Here is a 12343-nt window from a genome sequence, read left to right as displayed (position 1 = left end):
CTACGGTTGTACACGCAATAGGTGCCAAACGAAATGTCTCACAAGATCCTTAACCAAATTTACGTGAATATGAAATTGCACAGTGTATAATGTTTTCGTGTAAGAATTTAGATTTCAAAGCCCAACGTGTACGTATGTGAATGTGTGAAGTCAACAAGCATGTAGATGGACCACGAAGGCCCATAAACATGTAAGGTGTATTCCAGGCCCAATTAATGTATAAAAGGACAACTAAGGCCCACTAAACATGTAAATTATATTACAGGCCCAATAAGCATGTAAGGTATATTCCAGACCCAATAAACATGTAAAAGGACAACTAAGACCCACTAAACATGTAAATTAAATTTCAGGCCCAATAAGCATGTAAGGTATATTTCGAGCCCAATAAACATGTAAAAGGACAACTAAGGCCCAGTAAACATGTAAATTATATTCCAGGTCTAATAAACATATAAAAGGAAAACTAAGACCCACTAAACATGTAAATTATATTCCAGATCCAATATACATGTAAAAGGACAACTACGGCCCACTAAACATGTGAATTATATTCCATGCCCAATAAGCATGTAAATGACTTAATTGAACCGTTTGTTGTTACATTGGTTGTTAAGTTTAGTTGTTTACCAAAATGAGATAAAAGGCCCACTTTTTGTAAAAAGACATTTTTGGTCCCTAAAACCGAAAATTTATAATTAATGCACATTTTTGGTAAAAGTGACACTTTAGGTCCTTTAAGACCAAAAGTTTACATTTAAGGCTAGTTTTAAGTAAAATAACATTTTTAACCTACTTTTGCCAAAAATATCATTTTTGGCCACAATTTTATGAAAATTTACATTCTCTGCCCAATTATGAATAAATTTATCTTTTTGGCCCAAGATTTCATAAATTTACATTTATAGCCCTTTTTATCGAAAATTTACAATTTTTGGCTAAGCTTTGTCTAAAATGACACTTAAGCCCACAAAAGTCCAACAATTTACAATTTTAGCCCAAAAGCTGTGAAAGTCCAAAATGAGGCCGATTTGTGATAATTTACACTTTTAGCCCTTTTAAACTCGCAAATACCATAAAGATTCATATTTATAAAAAATAAATCCTTTTTGGTCCCTTAAAACCATGAGTTATATATAATAACCTCAATTTTAATTATTTTGCCATTTTTGGCCCTATCATGAAATTTTCTTAGTTTTAAACAACTTTGAAGTGTTTTAAACCTTTTCTTTGCATAATAAGTTGTAATAAGTGTTATGTTCTACAAATATCATCATATTTTAGCATATTTTCATGTTTATGAAGTTTATAACACATAATCACACTTATATCATGAAAAATACACAAAATCATGCATCTACACATAGATCTACACAAAACAACTTGTATTCTCCCCCAAAACAAAGTTAAAACCTTAAATAGGAAGTTTGAACTCACATTGGTTTCACGATTTCGGTTTTTGATGAAGAATGAGAATGATCTCGTCCCTAATAAGCTTCTTGAGCGGAGTTTTCAAATCTAAGATGGATCTAAGAGCATGGATCACGAAATGATGTGTTAAGGAGTGAAGATTATCATAAAATGAAGTTAATCATCAAACTTAGAGAGTAGCTTACCAAATTAGTTGATTTTTGGTGGAGTATCCTTGGATTTACACTCTAGCACACATGAATTTTAGGAGATGAAGATGAGAGAATTTTAAATGGCTTTGAGAGGAGTTTTGTAGTGTTGGAAGTTTGAATGGAGAGTGGTGAGTGAAGAGAGGCTTCACCGAGAATAATAAGGAGAAAGAAGAAAAGAGAAGAGAGAGAAGAGAAAATATGTGCATAGGTATATGAGATTGGCCTAGATACATGTTGTGGTAAATGCATGGATATCCATGGGATAATAGTGAGATGTCAATTAATTATATCCATGAAATTTTTCCTTATATATATATATATATATATATATATATATATATATATATATATATATATATATATATATATATATATATATATATATATATATATATATCCGAGAATTTGAGATGGAAGGAAAAGAGATAGAAATGTTTGGTCCATTTTTTAATATGTTCGAAATTATGTGACCCGATATGAAAGTTTTCGGCCCATTAGGCCCATTTGAGGGTTTACGGCCCAATAATGACAAAGAAATAGGTTTACGGCCCAATAAAGCCCATGAAGCCAAGTGAAATATTTTAGGCCCAATAAGGCCCATAAAAAGTCTTATGACCCAAAATGTTATAGTTTAATGAATGTAGGTCCAATTTGGGCCCATATAAGGATTCTTAGCCCAAAATAACCAAGTTGTGACTTTATTGGCCCATTAGACCCAATAAATGATTTCTAGTCCAATAGGGGTTTGAATTCGGAATTTAGGGTTTCAAACCCACAATTGAGTATATGAGATGTATTAAATTAGGTTTTGAACTTCACTCATGAGTTGTGATTCAAATGGTTGATTTTGAATGAGCATAGTACGTGACATCAACTTAGATTACAAGTTATACATGAGTTGATTTACATGAAGATAAAATTTCCTAGCCAAAAATGCTAATTGTGACATTCTTCCACCAGAGAACAAAGGGGAGAGAGATTTAGAGAGAGAAAGTAGAAAGAGTGTGACGGATGGAAGTGAGTGTATGTTTTCTTGGATCTTTGAAGGATGTATGGAAGATTTTCACATATGCACGATACTCTCATGTACTTTAGATGAAGTCATTGTTATGATGTCACCCTCCAAGTTTACATCGATTTGTGTGCTAAGCAATCCAAACTTCGTACTGATTTTTTGAAAATGGCTTATAATTATCTGAGTGTGGTGATTCTAAAACGCAAATGAAATCCACATCCCATATACAAAACTATGTGAAAACCACGTTTAAAGTTTTGTGTTTGTAGGGCTCGAGTCCGACAATTTTCATGAATCTGAGCTTACTTTGGGTTAAAAATATAATAAAAATGAAATCATATAATAGACCTAAGTCTGAGTTCAAAAACATGCTAAAAACAATTTACAAATTGTGTAGCTATCCCAACAAAGCGGTACAATTTTTGTTTCCAAGAAAATCAGTTAAATACTGATTTTACTACCATAAAACGGACATAACTACTTTGTATGTTATCTGTTTTTAATGATTTTTATATCCATACAATTTGTCTACATATTGCTCCAAAGTATACTTAATACATAAATTGTATTTTTAGGACATTAAATAATACTTATTTTTATGAATTGTTTTTTTATTTTTTAATGATTATCAACTTTCGAGCAACTTGGAGTAATTTGTGTGCAATTATAAGTAACATAACTTCAATTGCATTAAAAAAAATGTAGAAAATCATACACTAGGTCATGTTACACTGGCATTCGCGGTGGTTTGACCGATCATCTTTGACCTATTTTTATTAACTGTTACAGTTGTCGATTGATTTGAATTGTTGAATTGGTTTGAATTCCTTTCGGTATCACCTGGCCTGTATCAACCATAATTGATTAATAAAAGATAAATTCGAGAATAAAAGATGAAATTGATATGGAATCAAACAAAAACTGGATCGTGCTGTGATACCAGTTACAATGAAAAACAAAAATAATAGAGATAGATTTTGATTTGTTGTTTCCAATTTTTTATTGAAAATGAAAAGCTACGAGTTACACGTATACTAAAAGAGATGCTTAGCTAACAACTTCTAACTAACAAAACTACTCTAACCGCCTATATAAATAAAAGGCTATATTACCTTGGTAGTAACTAACTCTGACTAACTCGTGGTTTAAGCTTCTCTAACAAACACTTAATTGATGGCCATGAACTACTCGTTTGTATTATCGAGCTTCTTTCATCCCTAATTGTGAAAATACTTGGCTTTCACTCGGATAGCTCGAGCTCGAGCTATCATTCACTTCGAACTCATGATTAATACATGACGGAAGCCGTTCTATCACTGACATCGGAAACTGCAATGATGTGTTGATCGTGCTATTTTTGTAGAACTCACTGTCATCATTCACGGGTTGTTGAAATCCCAACGCGTATTCTAAATCTCGTTGCACTTCTATCATTGTAGGCCTTTCCTCCCCTAACTGCTTTAAACATCTCTCAACCAAGGTCAAAAAGATCCGTAACGAATCCATATTTATCGTACCCATAAGAAACGGATCGATTATATTCTCAACATTCCCGCACTTTATATGTTTCTTTGCCCAATCCGCCAAATTCACTTCCTTATCAGGATAATTGTGTCCGATAACGGGCCTTGCGCAAAGTACTTCTACAAGAACCACTCCAAATGCATAAACATCGGATTTTTGTGTCACTTTCATGTATATCGTGTATTCAGGATCCATATAACCGAAACTCCCCTTGATATCAGAAACCCCGCTTTCATCCACATTATCGAAACGAGATATCCCAAAATCGGCCACCTTCGCAACGTAAAGATCATTAAGCAAGATGTTTGTTGACTTCACATCGCGATGAATTATCCCGTCTTTTGAACCCGTGTGGAGGTAATGCAAACCTCGGGCCGCACTAATACAAATCTCGAGTCTTTGTTCCCATGAAAGCTTTAGGTTGTATTCATTACCATATAAATGATCTTGAAGAGTACCCTTTTCCATAAACTCATACACGAGTATCATTTCGGATTTCTCATCACAATAACCAACCAAAGAAACTAAGTGCCGGTGTCGTATCTTTGACAACACCATGATCTCGGTCACAAACTCCGGCCGCCCTTGTCCGTGCCCCTTTCCGCCTCGTTTCACCGCCACGTTTCGACCATTTGAAAGTGTTCCTTTATAGACCTTACCAAAACCTCCTTGTCCGATCATCAACTTCTCGTCAAAATTATTGGTTGCTTTTAATATATCACGAAATGGGATTCTGAGGTTGAGACTCAAATGAGGGGCTGTTGATGGATCGGTATCCAAATCCGTGTAAGAATCACCACCGTACGATAGAAACACCTCAGATCTCGGGTTGATCAGCTTTTCTTTCTGATACTTTTTCCCCATGAAAAAACCGATTAGTAAAATCAGCACAAAAGCTACACATCCAACCACAATCAACACGATTGCGTTTATGTTCTTCCTTTCATTCTCCTGATCAATCTCGCTGGAATTCTTCAACAACTCCATGATCTCGACCCCGTTCAAGAACGCCGTGTTATTGCTACCGGGAGTCGCACCAATACCGATGTTCATAAACTGTGACTCCACTGAATCCACCACCATGTCAACAAAAAACGGTGCTGCTAGAACCATCACTCTGTCACTCGGTCCAATATTCGTGCTAAAGTGGCTGTAGATGAAGAATTTGAAGGCGTCATGACTGAGACTGGTGCTTATAATATCGCAGAAATGTGCTCGAACAAGGTAGGTAGCGTTCCTTTTTACACCAAAATTCCATGTTATGTTGAATGAGTTGTTGTTCAATTGTTTGGCTGTTTTGTAAACGTAAGCAGGAGCATGGTATTCGGTTGCTCCATTATCTCCATCTTTAAGAAGGCCGTCGAAACTTTTGTTTGTTGCTCCTTCACTGTTGGAGATAAAGTAATCATCAGGTGTCCATTTTCTTCCTAGAGTAGTGTCACGCTCATCTTCAGTCGTCTGCAGTCCTCCGACGTCAATTCTGTAAATTGGATTGAAAGCATAATCCGATGTTAAGTTATGCAGATCAGCAATTATTCCGGCAGGTGAAGTACGGGGGAAAGAGACGCCTTGCGTGAACATATTCGCTGGTGTCGTGAAAGCTTCAATGGCGTTAACAAAAGCAGGAGATGAGGGATCGGAGGGTGTGAATACGATTCTGTAGCTTTTTATAGCTCCAGTTGGGATGAAAAGTTCTTTAATTTCAATCGCGTCACCGACACTAAAATTGGATAACAACGAAAACCCAGAAACTGAAATGGCGAATCTTGAATCGGAAAGTTTAAATTTTTTTGTGGAGAATGCGAAAAAATGAAGGCGTATCAAGACGAAAGTGTTGGGTTCATTTGCTGGGAGTTCGTACCATGATTTCTTGGTGAAAACTCTTGCTGTATGGTAGATTGGAGGCGTATGGGATGATGGGTTCAAGTTTTCAACGGCAGGGGCTCCACGGGAAGTGTAATGGCCATCGGAGACGAAGGTATGTCCACTGAAATTGATGTCAGAGTTTGATCCACAGTTGATGAAGAGGGGGTCCGGTAAACCGTAAAGTGAGGAAGCAAGAGAGAGAAGGGTGAGGAGAGAGAAACAAAGGGTGGACGCCATTGAAGGAAACTGAAGAACTTCTGGTTCCAATGGCGAATAATTATGTGTTCCATTCACGGGGAGGAAGAAGACAATGCGGAAAAAGGGTATTGAGGAAGACTGAGACTGTTGACTTTTAGCATGTGGTTGTGAGCGGATTGTTGAAGAACGGATTATAATTTCATTCCTCGTTTTAAAAATCACGATAACTACCTTTGTTACCATAATAATAGCACCGGTAATAACAACCAACTATGTATCTTTGTCACCATAAGGATAAATAAATTGAGTAATCTAACATTTTTAACATATTTCTGTTGTTTTTATTTTTTAATTACTCAGTTTTAAATCCGAAATGCCTATTATGGACCCGAATTCCAAAATCAGTAATATGGTCACCGTTAGGGATGAAAGTGGGTCCAAACCCGGACTGGATGGACCCGGACCCGGAAAACCCGGAACCGGTTAATGGGATTTTGTAGAACCGGAAACCGGACCGGTATATAGGAACCGGTTCCGGTTCGGTTCCGGGTACGGTTCCGGGTAAAGTGGGTCTAGAACCGGAAAACCCGGAAACAATAAAGTGGGTAGGTTGGAACCGGATAAAGTGGGTTTAGAACCGAAAAACCCGAAAAAACCAGAATTTTTTGGTAATTACTTACTACTTAGCAGATTAAACTTTGAAAATTTTCATATTGATATCCCGACTTTGGGGGACTGTAACTCATTGAATAAGAAACTAAAATTAACAAAATTATAGTCTAAAATCATGTACAAACTCTAAAATACACTCTGGAAAAAACCGCAAGTCAATCCGACTTTAAACGAATGAGATATGCATGTGTTAACATTTTCACATAATACAAAGTACAAAAACAAATTGCTAAAAAGTTGAAAATTTTCAGTTTTGATATCCCGAATTTGGAAGACTATAAATCATTGAATGTTAAACCAAAAATGACAAAATTAAAGTCTAAACTCATGTACAAACTGTAAACTACAAGTTTCAAAAAACCACATATCAATCCGACTTCAAACGAATTAGATATGCATGTTTTAAAACTTTCACCGAAAAACAAAAAAACAAAAAAACTAAAAACTTCCAGCTTTGATATCTCGACTTTGGGGGACTGTAAGTCAATGAATATTAAACTAAAAATGGCAAATTTATAGTCTAAAAACATGTACAAACTCTAAACTACATGTTGGAAAAAACCGCATGTCAATCGGAGTTGAAACGAATGATATATGCATCTTTTAAACGTTTCACAAAAACCGGTTCCGGTCCTACTAGTGGTTCCGGTTCCAAACACCGATTCCGGTTTTTAGACCCGTTTTACCCGGACCCGATGGACCCAAACCTGGTTACCCGGAACCCGGATAAAGCTAATTTTTAAACCCGGAACCAGAACCGGTTTTATATATTCCGGTTCTAACGGTTCCGGTTCCAGTCCGATTCCGGTTCCGGTCCGGGTTTCTAGTTCTAAATCTCATCCCTAGTCACCGTATGTATAGAACGTCGGACACCTTGTTCCAAACAAACAGTTTCAGACCTCATTTGCTCATCCCTTGTCGGACTTTATCAATTTTGAACAATGTCTTCTTCTAATAGTGAAAAGATCCAATATTTGTTGTTAGGTGTTGATTTTTACATCATTACATGTTATTAGGTTATAATCCCTGGAAATCACGGGTAAAAAAAAAAGATTTATTAAGTTTTGTTAAAATTAATAAGATGTAAGCTTTTTTCAGACTTTTATATTGATTATTTAAAATTAATATATATTTCTAGATATAAAATAATAAAATCATAATATTTAAAAAAATGGGCAATTATTATTGTTACTTATTAACGAATTTAGATAATTTTCTATTAGTGAAACAAAACATAAAGTTTTTAGTTTGCCTTTGTATCCCACCCATTCCATTTTTGTCTTGATTAAAATAATAGAAAAAATAATTAGTAATGAGTAAAAATGCAATAAAACATAGGTAAAGCCTAAGATCTTATAGATAAGTCATGTAATCCATTTTTTTTAAACAAAAGATGTGGAAAATATACTTCTAACCTACATTGCTTAGCATTGCGGACAATATATTTCTAACCTACATTACTTAGAGGTAAATCAAATCAATTGCCTAAATTGTTAGAAAAAGTAACTGTATGTTGGTATTTTGTATTTAATAAAAACTATTATTAGAATAAGATATAATTATTTTTTAAATCACTTGTGTGTTGAAATCACTTTTGATTTACTATATAATTAACTGTTAGATCCGTGTATTACACTGGTTGATATAAAAAAAAGATTAAACATTAAATTAAAATATAAACAAAAAATATTTTTTAATGTACAACTTTAAAATAAAAATGGAAAAAACGAATTTATTGCAATTTAATATATATTTAATACTTTACATCTATAAGTATGACTTTAATTTTAAAAATTAAAACAAATCAAAAATTAACAAATTGACAAGTAGATAATATTTATTTTAAAAATACCATAAAATGACAAATGTCAAAATTCATGAGAGATTGACATGTATCAAAATAAACCTTCATTTATTTAGGAGGATAGATATTTTTTATTTTGATTTACCTCCACTTGGATTTTTTTTTTTTAGCAAATTAAAAGAAAAACATATAAACATTATGGTTTTAATTACATCTTTAAGTCATGAATTCTTATAGAAGAATATTAACTGCCAACACCCATCCAATTTATGTTGATGATACAAACATATAGCTTCCAGTATATCACCATTGCCACACATTCACCACCTAATAAACCACAAAATGGGCAAAACAAACGTATTATTATCTCATATGAGATATTGGATTTTTTTTCACAGTGAAACTTATCCATGCATGAAATAAACGTACATAAGTTAGTTATAAAATGAAGAAAAGAGAAAAAGAATAACAACATACTTTACCCTTGCTACCAATTTGGGCAATGTACTTTAATCTTTACCCATTAAGGTAACATAGTTACATTTTTTACTGATAATAGCAACGTACTTTAATTGTTTCACCTATTATAACAATGTACTTACATTACACTATTAATATAGGTGTTGCACTTTATTTGTTAGATATTGCTTCTAAGGTAAGAAATGTAAGCTATTTTGAGTACAAATATGTAAGTATGTTACATTTACTTGTTTAGTGTCACGTTTTACTTTCATTTTGTTTTTACAACAACATTGTACTTTTCAAATCAAAAGTACGCTTCTATTGTTTGCAATTAGCCTAAAATAAAAGAAAGATAGAAAATGAAAGTTAAATGTTATAATAAACAATTAAATGAAAGCTTACATTTATACATGATAATGTTGCACAATTAACATCTTTTGTATACCACCTTTAGAAAAATGGGTAATTACCTACCTCTTCTTCGGTCAGAAGATAAACAACTAAAAAAGGGAAATAAAATGCAAGTTAAATTTCACATGTAAATAAGATGATATCATTGTTTAGTGTGAGAAAGCAAGAAAGAAGACTTATTGTTGCATGTGAAATAACAAATTATAAATCTTATATTTTACCAAAATGGTTAGAGGTATAACTGAATTATATCCACCTCCATCACCACCATCTCTAATCTACACATTTTCAAAGCAATGTCATATAGGCTTCTAAGTATAGTGTATATTCAAAGCTCAAAGAGCATACCGTTGTAGCTTAGATTCTAAAATTGGTAAATTTATTGAACCATGAATCTAAATGGATGTAAAGATACTCATTCCAGACTCAAAATCTAGTTACGAATAACACTGAAACATAAGACACAACTAAGTTAAAGGAAATGCAAAAGAATAAATCAAATTTTTCGTAAAAAAATATAGCAAGATTTATATAATAATCTTACATTGCACAGTAAATTGTTAACAGTGACTTAGAGATGATGATCAAAGCAACCACTTACGACGATTTGACAATCCTCCCACATCAGCTTCAAGTGTAAAAAAAAACTTAGAGTGCTCTATCAAATTGTGTAACAGAAGAAAGCACGACAAAACAGCAATAGAAGACATCTCTTTTTCACACTTAAGTACGATGATGAATTCAGAGCAGATATCAAAAAGATAGAAGCAAGCCTTTAATTTAAGCGTTTTAACAAACACATGGGGTCAGTCGTATGAATGAATCAATTTGCTTCTCCAACATCGAGGTCGTACAACAATCCATCAAAGCTCAATCTCTATGATTGGTTTTCAAACTTGGTAAAAGCAAAACAAAAGTGTAGATGTTTTGCAATCAGAATTAAAAACAAAACAAATGTAATGCAAATGATTCAGATGTTACCTCCATCGATTTCTAAACCAAATCAAATTAATAAGTGAGATTAGAACTGACTACGATCAACAAACGGTGGATGTGCAACCATTAGCGCTAGTGATTAAACAAACTTTCCGTAACATATATTAGAACATTAAATAACTTCCTGTATGTGTGTAACATACAAAAAGAATCAGATTTCAAATTTTGAAATTACATATTAATATCTAAAATTAGAACTTGAAATCAGTTAGAAAGACCGTTGGAGGTAGGGTCGGTGTATGGTGGAGAGAGAGAGAGAGAGAGAGAGAGAGAGAGAGAGAGAGAGAGAGAGAGAGAAAGAAAGACTTTGCTTTGTGAATCTGGACTGATGCGAATAGCAAAGAGGGGAAGGGAAACCATCAGAGTCTGTTCCCATTTAACCCATTTGTAGCAAAATGCAGTTGAATAAACCCCAAAAATCTGTAAATAAAGATATATGTGGAGAGCGAGATTTAGGGAATTGAATCTCACATTTGGTAACTTGGAGCAAATAATTAAGAATTTCAAATTTTTGATTGCACATTTCACGGGATCTGATTTGGAGATTGCTTTTCAATTAAGGGGATATATATGAGCGGAAAAATTCAATAGCGGATAAACAGAAAAATAACACCTGGCAAAATAGAGTGTAAAAAAATGACACGTGGCATATAAAGGATGATTTTATTAAGCAGGGAGATTAAATGTGATTATATGTTAATGATAAAAAGTTTTCATGTTTTTTATGTGATTTGATGCAATTAATTGGTAATAAATTGTTTATCTTCCAATTTTAGTTGTTAGACTTTTGTATGATTATATCTGTATAATAAGAAAACTACAATCATAAAAAATTATGTTTAAATCTATTTAGAACATGTCCAAAAATACACAGAAGTAATAAGGAATGCATAAAACACCATAAGAATATGTAGAACAATCCTGAAATGTCTAGAGTTGTTCCAAAATATTGTTTGGAACACTACCATTATATTTGGGAATGGTGTTCATAATACTATTCTAGAATGTTGTCTGGAACACTACGTTTTAGTACGGAACACTACATTTTAGTACAGAACATTCAGTAATGCGCTAACTTAAATTTCCTTCATTCTAGCATGACATAATATATGAAACGGGTGTCACTACAACCTACAAAACTAAACTGGACAGGGAAAGCATGGACCATTCACATACCCCCTAACATACGACCATGTTTAGGGCTTCCTGTTTCGGTGCATATGTTGGCATGTCAATAGGTATAGAATGTCACCCGTTACTAGGTCATTACCTTATGTGCAAGCAAGTTGCTACTTATCATTGGTTCTGAATTGGAGGATATTCTATTCTCGATAGGCAACCATCGGGTTTGCTTTGACACGAGGGTTTTCTGCCTTGTTACCGGGTTGTAGTTTGGGGAATATTTCCGAGCTACTTTATCTTCCACACAATTAAAACATGTTGTGTCTCCATTTTCTTGGGTTTAGAGTCAATAAAAGCTAACATCAATCAAGTATTCAATAATTCACTTCATCGATTATAATATTCAGACAATGTCCAAGTCTTCCCATTGTATATGTTAGAGCAAGGATTTATAGCAGATATCTTCGACAACCAGTACATGATGAATACCTTGCACTGGTCTCTAATTTGGACGAATTTAACATGTATAAAGTTATTTAGATTATATTTATGAAATTATATCAAATGATTCTTTTAATTTATTGTTATAAAATGGAAATGGTGACACATGTACCCGTGGGGAAGAGCAATATGGGATTTTACTTACAGACA

The 12343-nt window shown here is 33.7% G+C and overlaps 1 pseudogene across 1 annotated transcript; it reads right to left on the bottom strand.

Moving 5' to 3' along the window:
* Positions 1-3301: 3301 nt before the first annotated feature.
* LOC145043882 (putative receptor-like protein kinase At2g23200 pseudogene) lies at positions 3302-6399 on the bottom strand (annotated as a pseudogene). Its single transcript, XR_013681164.1, has 2 exons — positions 3750-6399; positions 3302-3482 (listed from the first exon to the last, which is right to left on the bottom strand). The product of XR_013681164.1 is annotated as a putative receptor-like protein kinase At2g23200 pseudogene (transcript).
* Positions 6400-12343: the final 5944 nt, after the last annotated feature.

The sequence above is a fragment of the Lactuca saligna genome, chromosome 4 (genome assembly GCF_052625555.1).
Source record: "Lactuca saligna cultivar CGN05327 chromosome 4, ASM5262555v1, whole genome shotgun sequence".
NCBI classification, from domain to species: domain Eukaryota; kingdom Viridiplantae; phylum Streptophyta; class Magnoliopsida; order Asterales; family Asteraceae; genus Lactuca; species Lactuca saligna.
The sequence above is the reverse complement of the archived record's forward strand: the minus strand, read 5'-3'. Positions and strand labels throughout refer to the sequence as shown.